Source organism: Herpailurus yagouaroundi, unplaced genomic scaffold (assembly GCF_014898765.1).
Source record: "Herpailurus yagouaroundi ecotype Mexico unplaced genomic scaffold, PumYag 198, whole genome shotgun sequence".
In the NCBI taxonomy this organism is placed as follows: Eukaryota; Metazoa; Chordata; class Mammalia; order Carnivora; family Felidae; genus Herpailurus; species Herpailurus yagouaroundi.
In genome coordinates this window covers 21,651,257-21,669,199 of record NW_024412429.1, presented here as the reverse complement: position 1 = coordinate 21,669,199, position 17,943 = coordinate 21,651,257, and the positions used below count along the sequence as shown (strand labels likewise).

Here is a 17,943-nt window from a genome sequence, read left to right as displayed (position 1 = left end):
TCTCATTTTCTAAAGGTCACTGGTTTTTGATTACCTGTGGTCCTTTTATTTATTCCTTACTAATGATAGTTGTTACAGCATACTCTAATGCCATTCTTAAATTATTCCAAATGCTATCCACTCCCCTCAATCTTACTAACTGCTAGTTATGCCATCTATCACCAGAGTCCTATGATCAAAACCTCTGGGCAATTCTTGTCTCATCAAATAAGACCACGGGGAATTATAGCTGGCCACATTTTCACTTACACCTACATGAATGGATGATCTTAAGAAAAAAAATCAACCCGTGACATTGCTAATGTCCTTCTCTTCCAGAAAAAGAACCAATTATTATAATCTCTTAATCAGATCCGAGGTAATTCTAACTTTTAATTCAGCAACATTTGAAGGGCAATGGGCCAAATACTTGTCATCTGAAAAAGACTAATAGAGATGCAAATATATAACCCAGCTGATGTAATGCCTTGGTTCCAACTTTGTGTCATAAATGACTTCTTTTTCCTTGGATCTCCACGTGTCCCTACAGGATACTACTTTCTTTGTAGCCAAGACCCTAATCCTGTTTGTATCACACCAACACCTCATTTACCTTAGGAATAGTAAACTGAGAACTCTCTGTACACAGAGAACTTAATTATATAAGTCATTAAGGCTGAAGACAAGTCTTTTTGTAATAATTTTATAAAAATGAAATTTTATATCATTAATAATTTTATAAATCAGATGTGAGTTCCTAAATGAGGGCACCCATAATCAATCACTCTATCTGGAAGAATTACTGTTTGCTCAAACAGAGCAGTATTCACAATGATGGAAATCAGACAAACAGAAAAGACTCTAAGAAACTTACTTTATCAGAAGTTATTAATGGGGGACCTGGGTGGCTCAGTCAGTTAAGCCACTGACTCTTGGTTTTGGCTTAGGTCATGATCTCACGGTTCGTGATTTTGACCCCCACATCGGGTTCTGCACTGACAGCATGGAGCCTGCTTGGGATTCTCTCTGTCTTCCTCTCTCTGCACCTCCCCTGCTTGCTTGTGCACTCTCTCTTTCTCAAAATAAATATATAACTATTTTTTAAAAATAAGTTATCACCATCTTAGATGGAAAACAGATCAGTTTCAAGTGTTTGGCTTGAGGGGCGCCTGGGTGGCGCAGTCGGTTGGGCGTCCGACTTCAGCCAGGTCACGATCTCGCGGTCCGTGAGTTCGAGCCCCGCGTCGGGCTCTGGGCTGATGGCTCAGAGCCTGGAGCCGGTTTCTGATTCTGTGTCTCCCTCTCTCTCTGCCCCTCCCCCGTTCATGCTCTGTCTCTCTCTGTCCCAAAAATAAATAAATGTTGAAAAAAAAATTTTTTTTTCAAGTGTTTGGCTTGAGTAGTGATGCACATTTGTATTTCTGTTTCTTGTTGGCTAGTTCTTGAGGCATCTGTGACATTGCTTATACTTCTTATTGTATTTGGATCAATGAAATGGATATAAGGAAGGTAGAACAAGATTAAGGAAAATTGTTATGGAAAAATCTACTTGACTCTCTAAGGCTGATCTTACTAGAATATAGGATTTATTTGTTTGACCTTGCTTAGGCAAGTGGAGTTCCTGGTTCTGAATCATCTTTCAAGGACTATTTGTTATTCTTGTTTTTGTGATAGTTATTACGATACAGGTTTGTTGTATTTTATCTAGTGTTACATGTTTCTGCACGACCTACTCCAATGATTGTCATGATGATATAACAACAAAAGGTCAAGAAGATTTTGTGATACTATTGAGTATGGAGACAATGAAACAATCCCCTTCAGTGAAGATCTTGACATCTACTCTGTACTGAACTGGCCAACTTTCTGCAAGAGAGATGATGATAAAACCAGGAGACTGAGAGGCTGGTGTAAAAATGACAATGATCTGTCCACATATGATAATAGAATTTTGACCTGCAATCTCTACAACAATTGGTCTAGAATGGCCAAAACATGGTAAATGACTTCCCACTTTCCCTATTTTTTCCCCTCTGTTTCCAACTCAAGACCAAACAGAAAACCAAATATGCTCCAGAAACCAATGACATAAGATGCACCACTTCTAGTTAGCTCACCTCTTGCTTCAACAACCTTTAATCAGAGCTTTACATTTTTGGCATTATAAAGCTTTCCCACTTTCTTTGCCTGCATTTGAGTTTCTACAAAATATAAGTGATGGTTGCTGACTCTTTTGTTATAGCAAGCTCTGAATGAATAACCTTTGCTTATTTTCATTTGTTTGTCTTTATTTCCATAGCTCCTTGAGGAGCTCACAACCTAATGGGAAGAGACAATATTAAATGTACAATTTATAGGAACAAAACAATAAAATGATAAACTAAAAGGTGTAGAGGAGGCAGCAAAAGGGAAGTAATAAATATTTCCTTTTCTGATTGGTTTATTTTATTGTATCACTCTTTTTCACTTTTGGTGAAGAATGTTGGAGTAGCCTGAGGATTCTGGTGAATTCCTCAGGAGACTTATGTTAAGTTGTGGCTGAGAAAGCCAAAAACTGTGTATGGCATCCAGTGGCATCCAGTAATCATCCAGTGGAGCTGCTGCCTCTGTCGCACAGCCACTGATACTGCTTAGCCTACAGCTACAAAGCAGTAAAATACACTTTGGCCACTAAGATGTCGATGGCAACATGATGCTGAAATAGCTTGTGTAGGGTACGCCTTACTGGGGCTTGGCTGATAAAAGAGCATTGTCTGTGACTGGAGCCTGAGCTGGATGAAGGGCTGTACAGTTAGGATATGGTAGTTACGATTCTAGTTAAGAGAATCATTGAGGGGGCTGCAATGAAAGGAGAACTTTTGGAGGGAGATTTTCTGCAGATTTTTCCTAGGTCTACTCCAGTGATGTACACATGATCTTCCTACCATAGAATTCTTGTGATGGTTGGACATTATGAAAAACAATTCTGGCTACCTCAAAAGAGAATGACAGATTTTGGCTTGTCATTCCTCCTGGAAATTGAAGCTTTCTGGAATAAGCCCATCCATCAGTCCATGCAAAGCAAATGGCTTTCTCTTGCCATATGGGTCTCATGATAGTTATTGCTCCTCCTCTCTAGGTGCCAAGAACAAACTGAGTGTAAAAACTGGGAGTCTAAAATTTTCAGTGGCTGGGGAGTTTTACCAAATATTTTGGCTGCCAGGAAAAAAAGGCATGTTGTCTTGATAATTTGGGGAAGGGAGTCAGGGGAAGCACAAATAGCTCAGTTAGTAGAATTTTACTAGTAGAATATTACTAGTAGTAGAATTTTAACCCATCATCACCAACATTAGCATAGGGTTTATTTTTGTAAAGATGTTTGATAATTTCAAGAGAAGATGGCCTAATGCATCTATCTTCATCTTTTGAGGATGCATTCTGCTGGGCCTGGGCAGTCAGTTCTTGGGCTGGACACACTCTATTAGGGACAAAGTTGGCTTGATAATGCCATTGTTGCTACTGAAGCTGCTTGCTCTCTTCTTCCATGGTTAACTAAACTTCTTTAATATGGCATACTATTTTTCTTTAGATACAGTTGTATTTTCAGTCTGATTATAGTGAAAATTTGTGGGCCTAAGTACAAGCCTTTCTTTAACAGATGAATTTGCTTAATTCTTTTCTAATCCTTTAAGCATTGATTTTATTTTAACTCTCAGAGAAGATATTTATTTTATTTCAGAGTTTGAAGAGATGCCTCCCTCCAACCCACAAGAACTGTCAAGAACTCTTAGTTTAAAAATAATCCCTTTTCTTATTCACTGATTGACCTGTTTCTTGAGTGTCAATTCTTATAATTATTCCTTGGTGTAAAAATCAGAGCTGTAACAAAAAGCTTAAAAAATTCACTCACATGTCATAGAGGGGAAATTTGATGTTATACTCTTATATTGAATCTGTTCTTCTTTATCATATAAAAACCCTCAGCGGGAGAGTGGAAAGCACCCTTGACTTCAGATCATGTAATTTTTTTTTATCATTTTATAGTTATACTAATGTCAAATGTTTGATATTTGTGAAAACATCAAAATGAAGTAGGTAATAGTTTTGCTAATAAAGGAATTAGTTTAAATTCTCTGAGCCTCAGAATTTTTAAATCTATAAATTAAAGATAATAATCACCAACATGAAAACCCCAGAGATGTTGGGAGGAAAAATATAATTTTTCAAAATACTTCATGGCTGAGTATCCCAAAGTCATATTATTTTATTAAAAATAGTAATAATAATCATAACAACTCTTAGAATACTTAATTTGTGTGTAGTGCATATGTTTTATGGTTCTGCCCAGAATCCTTCCCCAGGCTATAGCAGTTATTTCTAGCTTCTGGAAGGGCTGACAGAAGATGACCCTCAGTTGTCACACTTCCCTGGGAATTTTTTCAGTTGAGATCACATCTTGCTTAATATCATACCTCTTTTCCAGGGACTGTTCATATCAAATGACTAATTAATACAGTGGTATAAAGAGTTGATCCTGTTGCCTCATCCTGGAACAACTCTAAAGGGCCATCCAAACTGTAGACCTCCCCTTGAGGTGAGCTAAATGCTTTCATTGGGAGTGCATCAGAGCTCAACCTCTCATTGGGTCAATCCTATTTCCTTCTCTTCCCTTGCATAGATGTTGAAACCAACTCCCTTCTGTAATAAACATCCTGCATTCTAACCTTCATGTCAAAATCTACTTTCCAGAGGTATCAAAGTGCAAATTTGGGTGCAAGATCAAAGATGGCAGATGCCAAGATGGAAGTTTGAAGCCAGATCACCTACCATCCAGTTGGAATGTGGAACTGTTGGTATGTGGAATACAGATAGACCTTGGCACTAACAGTGCAATTATTTAAACATTCACTGGCAGTGAACTGGAATGATATACCTATGAAAGGGAATTGTACCATTAGTTGGTGCCATGTATCAGGCATTTGAGAAATAGTAACTGTAAGGACAGTACAATGGGGTAGGTATTGATAAGATTACACTCTGAAAAATGATAATGGAAATCTGAGAGTGATTAATTGGCAATAAAAGCCAAGTGTGACAGCCAGGGGACTCCTTGGTAGTGTGTAAAGAGGCTCTCATTTCCTTCAGTGGAAAGGCAGAGGAAGAAGGCTGATTCCAGGACTTAGTCAAAGAGGGACTGAGATTCAAAAAGGGTAAACTCCAAATGAAGGCTGGTCTGCCATAGAAAGGTAAGAGCCCTGGATGGAAGAGAATGAGACTCAGAATATAGAATGGAAAAATCTGAGGTGGATGTGACTTCCAAACTGCATTTCCAGGTTTCTCTGAGCCTACAGAAGAGAGAAGGTAGCACTCCCCCTCTGTTTGAAGAGCATTCAGAGGCCTCTCTCTTGCCAGACAACATATGCCCCTCAGAATCTGCCCCTCTCAACCACTAAGCCAATAACTAAAGTCAAAGCTGGGAGCATACAAGACCTTCTAGGGGTGGAAAGGGACTACATCCCCTGAAGGAACTGTAGGATATGACAATATATACTAGCAGCAGCTGAAGGAGTACACGTGGGACTGTATAGTAAAGGTAATAGACCAAGAGGTGGCAGAACATAAATTTGGATTAGGAGAACTTATTAATGAGAACACTCTTCCAGGATACATAATTTAGCACCCTGCAAGCACCATGGACATGCTATGAATGTTCTGCCAAGATGGCTGCTAGAAACATGGAAAAAGCTACCAAATTAGGTAGAAATGCCAGAATTGTCTTGGCCAACAGTGAAAAATGGAATTAAAAGTTCACAAAAGTGGAGTTGTTAGGATATACAATGTAATTCTGGAAATTCTACTAGATGACTATATTTCACGGGAGGGCCTGAGTAATATGCCACTTGCCATAGCAATAAAGAATGCACTGATGAGAATTAGAGGCAGCATTACTGAGAAGGCCAAGGCTGACAACAGGCAGATCTAGGCTCCATAATATCACTGGGAATCATAGAATCCTAAAAATAAATAAAAAAATAAATGAATAAACAAACAAACAAACAAATAAAATGAATTGAAGCCAGATAGATAGATAGATAGATAGATAGATAGATAGATAGATAGATAAAATGAATTGAAGCCAGATAGCAACACTTACTTAACCATCTTAAGTCAGGTGGACTCTGTTATCACAACTAGTAGTGAGGTTGATGACCAAGGGAGCCTAACTCGCAGAGAGTTATCAAGATAGTTTAGAGAAAATAGCATACCTAGGAGTAAAAATAGATGGGCAGTCAACAAGTGTTCTTTGCGATAGGTGCAAAGGAAATCAGGTTGGATGATCAGAAGACTGTCAGTAGCTAATTCAATCAAATGTCACAATTTCTTACCTGGTTTCTGGATTGGAGACAGTGTTTAGATCCAGAACTCATCAACTGAAAGAAAGGCTAGTTCTCTAGGACATGGTGTGCAATACTGGCCAAATGTACCTAGTAATAATTTTCCCAGGATGCTCCCAAAGGCACGTAATGCCCATCTGTGAAGGAACTGTGTATGGAGGAAAGTGGGTGCCTAAACATTTTGAGGCCTGCTGGACAAAGATCTGCATTGATTCCTGGACCCTAGAAGCATAATCACACCTCCTTCTCTCTTAGAGTGGGCACTTTACGGGGATCTGGTCTAGTTTAAACTGGTGGTTCCCATGGGTCCTTGAAACAACCTGTTGTTCATTTCCTTGGTGCCAAAATGTATAACTGGAATCGATACACTTGGTAATTGGCATGGCTCCCTACCATACCCAAGCCACTCCCTGCTCAAGGACCATTTTGGTTCTTGGCCTATGAGGTAAAAACTATTGTAGTAGCTAGCCATAGCCAAGTGAAAGCTCCTAAAACTTTCCCTGATCCTTCACATCTTATTATTAAAATAGTAAGTATGACCAAAAACCTCGTATCTTGAGGGATATGGCAGAAATTAGTGCCATTCTTAAAACCCTAAAGAATTGATTTGTGTAAATCTCATGGTATTTCCATTTACTTTACCATTCTGGACCTTGCAAATACCAGATGAGTCCTAGAGGATGACAATGGATCACTGCAAACTCAACCAAGTAATAGATCAGTTGCCGCCACTGTGCTTGAAGTGGCATCTTTGCCAGAATGGATTAACCTCACTTCAAGTACATCGTATTTGGCCATTGATCAGACAGATGCATTATTTTTCATTTCTATCCAAAAAGAGGAACAGAAACAGTTTGTATTCATTTGACTGGACAGTAGTATTTACCATTTTGTTCCACTGTTCTGTCGACTCTTCCTTCAGCTGTCATAATATAGACTAGATGAACATCTTATCATTATACTGGCCCAAAGTATTTTTATATCATACTAAACAGAATAAATAGCAAGAAATGGCTAGCAGTTTGGGGAACTTGGTAAGGACTCATGTACTCTAGAGAACGGAGAATAAAACCAATAAACACTTTGCATCCTACACATCATACACTTCCTCCAAAGTAAATAACAAATTATTTACTTTTGAATTTCTACCATAAAGAAGAAAACCTTTGTAGATCTTTTCAAGTTGTAAATACAGCATTTTCCACATCCAAGAACACAGTTCTGACCTATATATGGGGTGACGCAAAAGGCTGCCAACTTTGAATTAGGCCCAGGGCAAGAAAGAGTCCTGCAACAGATTCAGGCTGAAGTGTGAGTGCTCTGCCACTTGAGCTATATAACCTGGCAGGGTCTGTGGTATTAGATATCAGTGGTAGAGAAATATATCATGTGGAGTTTATGCTAAGTCTCAAATGTCCACAGGATTTGGGGGCAAGAATCTGTTGTTCAAAGCAGAGAATTATACATCTTTTGAAAAACAGCTCCTTGTATATCACTAGGACCTGGTAGAGACAGAATATCTTTCCATGGGACACCAAATGTTCATTTGGACAGAACTGTCTGTTATAAGCTGAATTTCATCAGACCCACTATATCATAAGGTAGAGCACATCTAACAACTAACCTAGATGATAGAGAATGGAAGATGTTCACCTGGATCAAACCTAAACAGGACCAAGGGCACAAGCAATATGGATGAACATGTGGGCCAGATACCCATTTTCTCTACCTATATTTACCCAGCAGCTCTCATTCAGTCTGCATCTGTGGCATCATCAGTCATCCTTTTTACCAGCTGACAGAGGAGGAAAAAGCCCTCTGTATAGTTTAAAGGAGATTCAGCTGAAAATAGACAGTGGTTGTCTATAGCACCAAACAGTATAGAACATACTATTCAGACATGTTTTCGAAAGAGGGTGGTGATACTCTCAATGGGTAGAGTTTCAGGCAGTACATCTGGTCTCCTACTTTGTGGTTTAATGTATGAAACATATACAAACACATGAGCAGTTGTGAATGGCTTGGTTGTCTTGTCTGGGTCCTGGAAGGAGAAATATTAGAAGACTGGGAACAAGGAACTCTGGAGTGCAAGCACATGAATGAATACATGGTGTGAACACAAAGTGTGAAGATCTTTGTATTGCATATTAGTCCCACCATGGAGTATCTACCATGGAAGAGGCACTGAACAACCAAAGAATTGTTGAAATCAGCCAGCTTCTGTTCTTGTTCATTCCAGTGCTACACATGGATGCATGAAATGAGTAGCACCGATTGCAGGAATGCAAGTTATACATGGGCCCAACAGCACTTTAAGAAGTGACAACTGCGGGTAGCAGAGACCAAAGCCGAGCTACAAATACAGTACCATCCATTGGGAAAACAAATATCTACTTGGTGGCGATCTGACTACATTTGAGCCCTTCTATCATGGAAGAGCTGATTCATTTTTATAGGAATAGACACATATTCCAGATAGGAGTGTTTTTCCTGCAGGGTTTTGGCCAGCACAACTATTGGGAGCCTATAGAATGTCTGATTCCCAAGCAAGGATTGTTCTGTATCATACCAACAGACACACTTTATAGCAAAGGAAGGGGCCCATGAGCATAGAATTCGCTGCTTATAATGCATGCTATGTTACCCAGGAGTTGCCAGCCTGAGAGAATAGAGAGGCAGCCTGTTGAAGGCTCAGCTGAAGTCATAGCTCAAAAATAATACTTTACCAGTAGGGGCTTCACCCTCTAGGACAACATACCTTGAATCAAAGATCTTTTAATGGTGTTATATTCCTACTGGCAAAATACATAGTTTAGGAACCAAGTGTGGAGGAAACAGGAATGACCCCATTAGCCATCACTCCCATTGATCCATTTGGGAAATGTGTGCTTCCTACCCTGCCCGTTTAGAGATTCTTGTTCTCAAAAGGGAAGCATTTCCATCAAAGGACACAGCCAAAAGTCCCCTTGAAACATTAAGCTAAAGCTGTCATCTCAGCATTTGGCGCTCCTCATGTCAGAGAACAGCAGACAAAAAGATGGATTTCAATTTTGGTAGAAATAATGATGTTGATCAGGAGGAGGAAGTGGCGCTGCTGTTACACATGGTAATATGAAGGAATACATCTTTGATCTGAATGATTCACTTGGGTACTTCTTGGTAATCCTTTGCCCTACATTGACTGTAGATAGAGAAGTGCAGTAATTACAATCAGAGAAGGGCGTAGTGGTAAGATCTCAGGGATAAGGATCTAAGTGACATCACCATGAAAATTATGGAGACCAGACAGAGTGCTGGTTGAGGCTGAGAGGAATCTAGACTGGGTAGTAGAGAAGGGAGACAAAGTGCATCTGTTGTGGCATTGAGACCAACTCTAGCAGAGGAGGCTCGGTTCTCCTCACTAGCCTTCCTCTTCCAAGCTCCTGGGAGAGAGCTCCAGGAAGAGACCTTCCTGGGGGAAGAGAGGAAGTTCTGCAGAAATCCTGAAGGAGCTGTCCCCAGAACCTATAGGAAGAAGTAAATTCAAATGGTGCCAAGAGCAGGCTTTGGTGGAGTGTGTGATGTGCTACCCCACCGCCTTCCAGGAATGAAGGAGTTAGCGTCCAGCTGCCGCGAAGGCTGCTGAGAGATGCCACCAGCTGTCAGCCCTGTTTTAGAGTTGTTTCAGCCAAAGGAAACTGACTTACCCAAGGTCACCCCTCTTTCTGAGTGCAGCCTGTATTCAGTGACTGTCAGTGTGGGGGCATATGGCCCTGGATCTTGCCCCAACTTGGATCAACTCTGACTGTTACCATGAGCTGACAGGCTGCTGGTATCCTTGAATGAAGTTTGATTTCTCTCTCTGCACAATCAGCTTTCTGTCCTCCATTGGTGTTGCTCCCACTGTCTGTGCAACACTGGCCTACCCTAACATTTTTGCTAGGAGTGGCAATCCACACAGCTGGGAAAGAAAATCTGGACTGGGGGTGGAGGGCTGAAATTACTGGAGCCATATTTCTTTTCTCCTGTAAAGTTTGGATTTTGAAAAACTGGGACAATTGAGCTATATGGAGCCAAGGGGGTAGGTTGTGTAGAGTGTGTGTTTGGTTGGAGTAGGGGGCAAGGTTAGAGGATAAATTAGGGAGAAATGCATCATTTATGGAGAGAGAGAGAGAGAGAATTGAAGAGAGTCCCTGACCTGCCTACTTTCTACTTCCCAGCTCTAGTTCATTAAAGCCCAGTGTACCTTCCTGACATTCCTCTGAATCAGAGACCTACTTCTCCTGAATCTTCAGATATGTACAAACAAACAAACTGCTCTGAGTTACCTTGAGGCGGTTACTCTCTTTGCAACCAAGAATCTTCATAGAACAATTATATAGTACCTTAAGCTTTCCAAGCAGCTTTTATGTATGTTTTTTGAATTAATATAAAGATTCAGAATCTGAGCAAATGTTTTAGATGCACAGAATGGGAATGAATTGAAATTTGTCTTAGTGAGACAGCACCCTATTAAGAATACTCCAATTCTATATGAACTGTTGGCCTACAGGTGAAGTGGAGGTAGGACAGAATTACCACTCACTTTTCTTTCATTCAGATGTCTTTGGATCAAGGAGAAGTTCATGAGAATGGAAAAGCTACTTCATTCTTCCCACTGAGACACTTTACAGAAAGGCAAGTTTGGGGGTGAGGGGCAGAGAAAACAAGAGTAAAATCATACTAGCATTATTTAGTAAGGATAAGTTTATAATTAGAATCTGATGAGTTTGCCACTTCTAATTTCAAAAATTAAGCATCATAGAGAAAAATATTAGTGATATTTGAAGAATAATATTGTACCATTATCAAAATAAATATGGGAAAATGTTTTAGACGTGCCACCGTGCAGAAGTCTGTTCTTGTGGACAGGGTGCAGTAGTGTTGTGCTTGAATTCAGGATGCCTAGAAATGGCCAGGCAGGCAGCCATGACAGAAAGAAGGGCGTTTATTGATAGACCAGTGGTTTTCACAGTGAGGACTACCTCCACCAGTGATACCATCACCTGGGAACTTGTTGGAAGTTCCCACCACCCCACCCCTACCCTGGGAGTTGCCCTAAACCCTAACCGCCTGAAAATAGTATCCTGTGAACCCCATTGACATGGGATGTTAGCCACTGGGGTTATTTGGTTTTCTTTTCCCGGACTGATGTGGTTTGGAGAAAAGAACTACTCTGCCTCAGGTTTTAAGAATGGAGATTGTAGAGTTCAGTGCCTATTGATTCCAGGAAACTGGAAACTTGTTGCCTCAGCTGCGGGTAGTTTATAGTTTATAGAGTTAGCTGAGGTTGACACTGCTCAGATGGTAGAACATGGGAAGCCAGGAAAGAAGTGGAGCAGGAAGCACGAGTTAGAGTTTTACTTTGCACTCTTGCTTCTAGTTTATCCATGCATTCCTTTGAAACATGGTAGATTTTACTTGATGATTGGTAAAACACCTCTCTGGGCCAAGCATTTTAATTACATAGTCACATGGTCTTTTAACTAAGTTTGTTTTCTGAACACTTTCCTATTAGAAATTAGCCAGAATATACAGCCAGTACATGGAAACTACATACATCTTTCTGACTTGCTGAGTCGCCTGAATCCATTTTCTCCAAATCAGTAGATTAGCTATTTTCAATCTGGTCAAAACCAAAAATCACCAGACTGAAATTAAACTCTAAAAGGCAGTAGCAGAGCACGGAAAATGTGTATTTATTTCCCGATCTTCTTTAAGTCTTCATGGATATTTTTGGGTTTTCTGAAAACTCCTCTATCCAAAGCCATGTCTATTTATTTACTCCTTTATTAGATAGTCTACAGTTGTGTGAGAAAAACTGGCATTAAAACGCTAACATCATTATCATAAAGCAAGTGGTGAAACCATTATGTTTTCATTGAGTCTCAAAGTATTAATACACTAGTAGTAAGAGAGCATGCTAATGAGTCACAAATTTATTGAACTTGTAAGCAAAAATCCTAAGTCACTACAATCTTGTATCACCAGAGTTAGTTAGCATCACCTGAGAAGGAGAAAATGGCTAATGGATTACAATTAAATAAATATATACTTCACAAATTTTTCCCACTGCCTTTTTATTTTTCCTCATATTATACTTATTATACCAAGTGAGTGAGGAAATGTAAGATTGCTTTTAATCTAAATTTTATTTCTCAATTCCCAAAATTTGATTAGAATTTGGGTCTCTGGGTGGATGCATAGAACTGCCACCAAGAATATGAGTTGGTTTGGCTAGGGAGATGAGTAAGAAACAAGGTTGAAGGTCTTTGTCATTATCATAACAAGCATATTTCATCTAGCTCCATTTTATTCAGGTATCCATGCATAAAGCAGCAAATTTCTACATGGTCCTTGAAACTTTTCATGAGCACTTAACTCTATGTGATCTCCTGCTTTCTCTGCACACTTATATGTACCACTTACTTGACAATGATCAGCTATTGCCCAAAATCTCACATGTTTTGTTCTGACAGCTGACTTGTAAGCTCCACAAGCCCAGATGTTAGAGCCATAGATGCTCGTATAAAACATTAGGAAAAATCCAGACTGGCTTCCTACTCACTTGGGTCAATAAATATTTATTGTTTTTAATGTACTATGCTAATAGTCTTCCTCAAAGATCTTCTCAAAGCAAGAACAACAAAATGTTTCCCTGAGAATCTCAGAAGTCATGCAATTCAGCAATATTCTAGAGAATGTTGTGCTCTAAGGCATTCTTGAAAAGAAAGCTGTAAAGGGAGAAAAGAATATTATAAAGTTAAGCAGAAGTAAATCGTGCCACATCAGAAAAGACTGCATACATAAGTAAAGAAAGCCAGATGGTTTTCTTCATTAGAGAGATATGGAATCTGATACCAACATGCAGAAACAATTTTGGTTGTCAGCTTTTCTTCAATTCTAAACTTCACCTTAAAGTACAAGTTAAATTGATTCTTCCAAAAAATTCTTCCAAGTGTTTTATAATGATTTTGAGTTTGTTTGGGGGATTTAGCTGGTGTTTTCCTTATATATACCATAGCTTCCTGGCTTTGGAATAAATCCATGCTCTCTCTTTTTAGACAATGTTTCTTTTAGTTTATGTAAGTCTAGATATTAAATCTTGCCTTATGTCTTACTTTCTGTAGTTTTCTAGGGTCCAAAGGGCTAGAATTCCATGTTTCTCTGTCTCTGATGTTTTTTTCTGGTCTTAACTACCTATTCTTGCTTTTCGTATCGATGGTGTGTACACTTGCTCTTGGTGTCTTAGGGTATTGCTTAGTGTCAATATAATACATAATTATAGTTAAAACCCTGTCATGGGGGCGGAGAAGCATGTTTTTACTATTAGATGAGATGTGGTGGTAAAGTAAAAAACTTTAAGACTTTATCTTGGCTATGTAATGACACAGATTTACAGTGTGTAAAATATGACAAATATTTGTAATTCTTGAGAATTCCAATGATGTCAAGTATATGGAAACTCTCTGTCCATAATTTGGAAATAGACTTTATCAGAATATATTCTCTAGTATCTGTGACATGCATCCTTTTGCAGTTCTGTCACTCAATCTATTGTGATACTATATGTAATACTTAAAGTCTGGTTAGTGGTGTTAAGGGTGATTTCTCTCCATTCCCTAGGAGAATGTCATTTCCTCATCTCACAGACACATTTGTACGAAGGTAAGTGACTGAGGCTTTTTGAATGAGTCAGAGCTAATAATTATTCATGTCACCAGTTGCAGAAACCTTAAAGGTGTAAGCATCTCCAGAAGCAATATGGTTGCATAGGTGTTAGTAACTAAATGTCCATGAACCTTAGGGAATAAGTGTATAGGCTTCAGGGAGCCCAGAAACCCTCTGAAGTATTGGTTACTTGTGCATTTGTTCTTTTTTTTCTCTAGATAGGTTGAGGATTCTATCAAATTCTTAACCATGACACTAAAGGGAGGCAGCATAGGAAAATTGCATGGAGACTTCAGTGTAAAAACTTGTGTTTAATTCATTAATGCTAGACGATAGTGACCCCCAGGAAGCTGGCTGACAGTGCTATTTACCTTTTAGACAAATTCCATTCTTTGTTGTTTTTCATTATTTTGAAACTTACCAGCACCCAGACGTGGCATTCTACACATTCATTCATTCATTCTATATGTAAAAGGCTATGATTTATTGAAAAGCATACTTTTTAAAAATGTTTATTTATTTATTTTGAGAGAGAAAGAAAGCATGAGTGGGGAAGGCAGAGAGAGAGGGAGAGAGAATCCCAAGAAGACTCTGAACTGTCAGTGCAGAGCCCAACATGGGGGCTCCATCTCACAACTGTGAAATCATGACCTAAGCTGAAACCAAGAGTTGGACACTTAACCCACTGAGCCATGAAGGTGTTCCACAAAGCATAATTATACAGAAAATTGCAAGGAAAGTCAAATAATATTCAAAACCAAAATTTAAAATTTAATGGCTTAAGCCTAAGGTTCCATTACTTTTTCAAGATCTCAGAAGTATTAGCAGTGGAAGAATGCTTTTCCTTTTTCTTTTCTTTTTTTCCTCTTTTTGTGATGTTCCCCCTTTTTGATTTATTCTTTTTTTTCTTGTTTCTATCTTCTGATATTCTTGTTTCATTTGTGTTGAAGTGTCCTCTTTTATGGAACTAGATGAATAAGACCTTTTCCTTTTTTTTTTTTTTTTTTTTTTTTTTTTTTTTTTTTAACTGACTCATCAATGTCCAGGACCTTAGACAAGGGAGGCATGGGGGGAAGAAAAAACACATCACCACCCCCCCTCCAAGCCATGCAAGCCAGTTCGGAAAGGATGTGTTGGCCTTAGAAAATGTTTCTGGCAGTGTTACTATCCCTGGTGTCAGGAAGTTCATTGGAAAATTCCCTATATGGGTGGGCTCAAGATGGTCTGACAGTTAAAGAATCCAATCTTCAGGCAGAGGGAAGCAGTGGAAGTTAATTTTGGATATTAATTGGTTTTACATTTGATAGGAAATAAAGTCTCAGTGGAACTTTCCTGGCTGTCTTTTTATCCTTCTAGGTAAGAGTACCATCTTACCTAGAGAAGGGCAAAAACTTATTTTTTTATAGACTTTGGAACATTGGGACTTTTTTGAGGGTTTTTTTAAAAATAAATATGAACAAAAACATGAAAGCCTTCACGAATGTGTGTGTCATCCTTGTGCAGAGGCCATGCTAATCTTCCCTGTATCATTCCAATTTTAGAATATGTGCTGCCGAAGTAAGCACTGGAACATTGGGATTTTTAAGGCTAAAGTACTCAGATGTGGTCTGTGCCCTCCTCCCTCGGCCCTATCCTCCCATCATTTCTCCTTCTTCATGCCTACACAAAATGTGAGAGCTCCTGAAAAGAATTCTGAATTTATCCAATAAAATTATAGGACAGTTATCCTATAATAACTGCTCAAACAAAGCAGTTATCCAGTTCAAACTTCTATCACATGTGAATTTATTCCAAAACATCTTAAGACATGATTGTTTTAAGATTTGCTTAAATACTCCCAAATAGACTGAAATTTGTGCTCTACATGAGGGCTCTTGAGCCTGATGGATGGTTCCTAGGGTTGAAGAGTCAGACAGAAACTCCTCCGGACTATGTAGATGAATATAGATTGTCACACTTCTTGGAGTTGGCCAATGTCCTCCAGATGTCGGTGAAGCAGAGAGCTACCTCCTTGCCCATTTTCCTCAACTGAATACACACTAGTCTTCAAAGGGACTTTTAACTGCTCTTTCACTCTTTCTTTCATTAAGTGTCTGGAACCAGACCAGAGAGTATTTGGAAGTAAGTTCTGGTATAACTAAGGGCTCCCTTGGTAAGTCTTCCTTCAGAAAGTGGCTCAGTTAAATGTTCCTTCCTTCTATAATGTGAGGTTCCTTGTTGACAATTCTTATTATATTCTAACCCTCCCCATACAACTCTCTTTAACTGTCTGCTACTCTGTGTCTCCACATTCTCCCTCTGGACACACAGAACTGATCCAAGACATTGCTCAGTCCTATGTGCCTTTTTAGTCCATTCCTGGGGTATCTTGGCTGGATGTCAGGGAGCTTCACCTGCTCTAACAAGTCCTGTCTTATACCTGAAGGGAGTCTTCTTATATGAGGGAATATGGGGTTGAGGTGATGGAAGTTTCTTTAACTCTTGTTCTACCTCTGCCCAATAACAGATCTGTGGTCTCATTTGCTCCTGAAGTTTTTGACACAGACATTATGATGACCATGAGAATTATTTTTTTCTTTCAATAGTCTACCAAGTCTAGTTTATGTAAGAAATGTGTATTCCTCCATTTAACAAATGTTTGTCACACTTTTTATGAAATAAAAAACCTGGCCTTTTTAACGTATAAAAGTACATGATTCTCATTTTTTTAGGCATCCCTCCACCTTACATCTCAGTAAAGACATTCATTAATTGACAATGCTTCTACAATTCAGATAAATGGCACCATGTTCCCAAATTTCTTTATAATCCTCAAGATTTTCCCTTTTATCCAAAGAAAGGGGTTTTGGTGCTTTCTATAAAATTGGAAATTATGAGACACAGATTCCTTAGATATGATGACCAAGGATTAGGTTAAAGACTTGATGTATGGGGGGGTTTAAATATCTCTGCCTTTGAAATATTGGTCTTCAGTTTCCACTTAAATTTTCTAAGGTGGATTTGTGGTTCAGAAATTGAAAATTAGGATCGAGTCTTGAAATACATTTAGAGCTTGAACGGACTCTGTCATAGTATTTAGTGTGATCCAGCCACTAGCCAGACCTGTCTTCATGGTGATTTCCTCAGGGTAGAATTTGATCAGCTCCACTAGATCTACACAGTACCTAGTAGTATATTTATATGAACTAGTGAGTGCTCCCAAGCCCCTTTTCAATTGATAAAAAAACCTACCTTATTTTACGATCTCCAGAGGTGTTTATAATGATGGCGATTTACAAAGTTAGAGGAAAAGACAGAACTGATAGGAAGTAATCAGTCAAAAGCGCACAGAACACATGGGGAGTGGGGACAAAGGGTCCGACCATGTGGGCAGTGAGTAAAAGAAATACAGCATTGGGTATGTGTGTTATAAAATAGATGATCTATGTCACTGTGAATAAAGCCTACAGAACCTTTGCACAATTTGGTTTCATTTTTGGTGAATGTTTTAAAATGCACATTTATAAAAAAATATTTTTTGTAGGTAATTATATATTTTTCCCAGTTTTCTCAACTTACCATTTACAATGAACATGTATGATTATTGTTTATGAATGAGTCACTGTGTTGAACTAAAAACATTTCTGATAGTAAAACTTCATTCTTGTTTCCTAAGAAATCTAATCAAAGTGATAGTAACATATTCTCACAAAGGATAGTCCATGAAATGGTGGAGTACATTATTCAGACACCACAATATAATAATCAGAAGACCATTACACTTCATAGAATACTATGCCCAGTGACAATGCCTGTGACAATGAGCTAATTGCAACCATGAGCACTGAGGGAGGAAGGTATATGAATCATTGGACAGACACTATTGTCATTAATAATAAGCACTGAGAATAAGGTATTAAGG

General features: G+C 38.8%; 1 non-coding gene across 1 annotated transcript; it reads right to left on the bottom strand.

Moving 5' to 3' along the window:
- Positions 1-15,500: 15,500 nt before the first annotated feature.
- Positions 15,501-15,607, bottom strand: LOC121013500 (U6 spliceosomal RNA). Its single transcript, XR_005782737.1, has one exon. It is a non-coding gene; the product is annotated as a U6 spliceosomal RNA (small nuclear RNA).
- Positions 15,608-17,943: the final 2,336 nt, after the last annotated feature.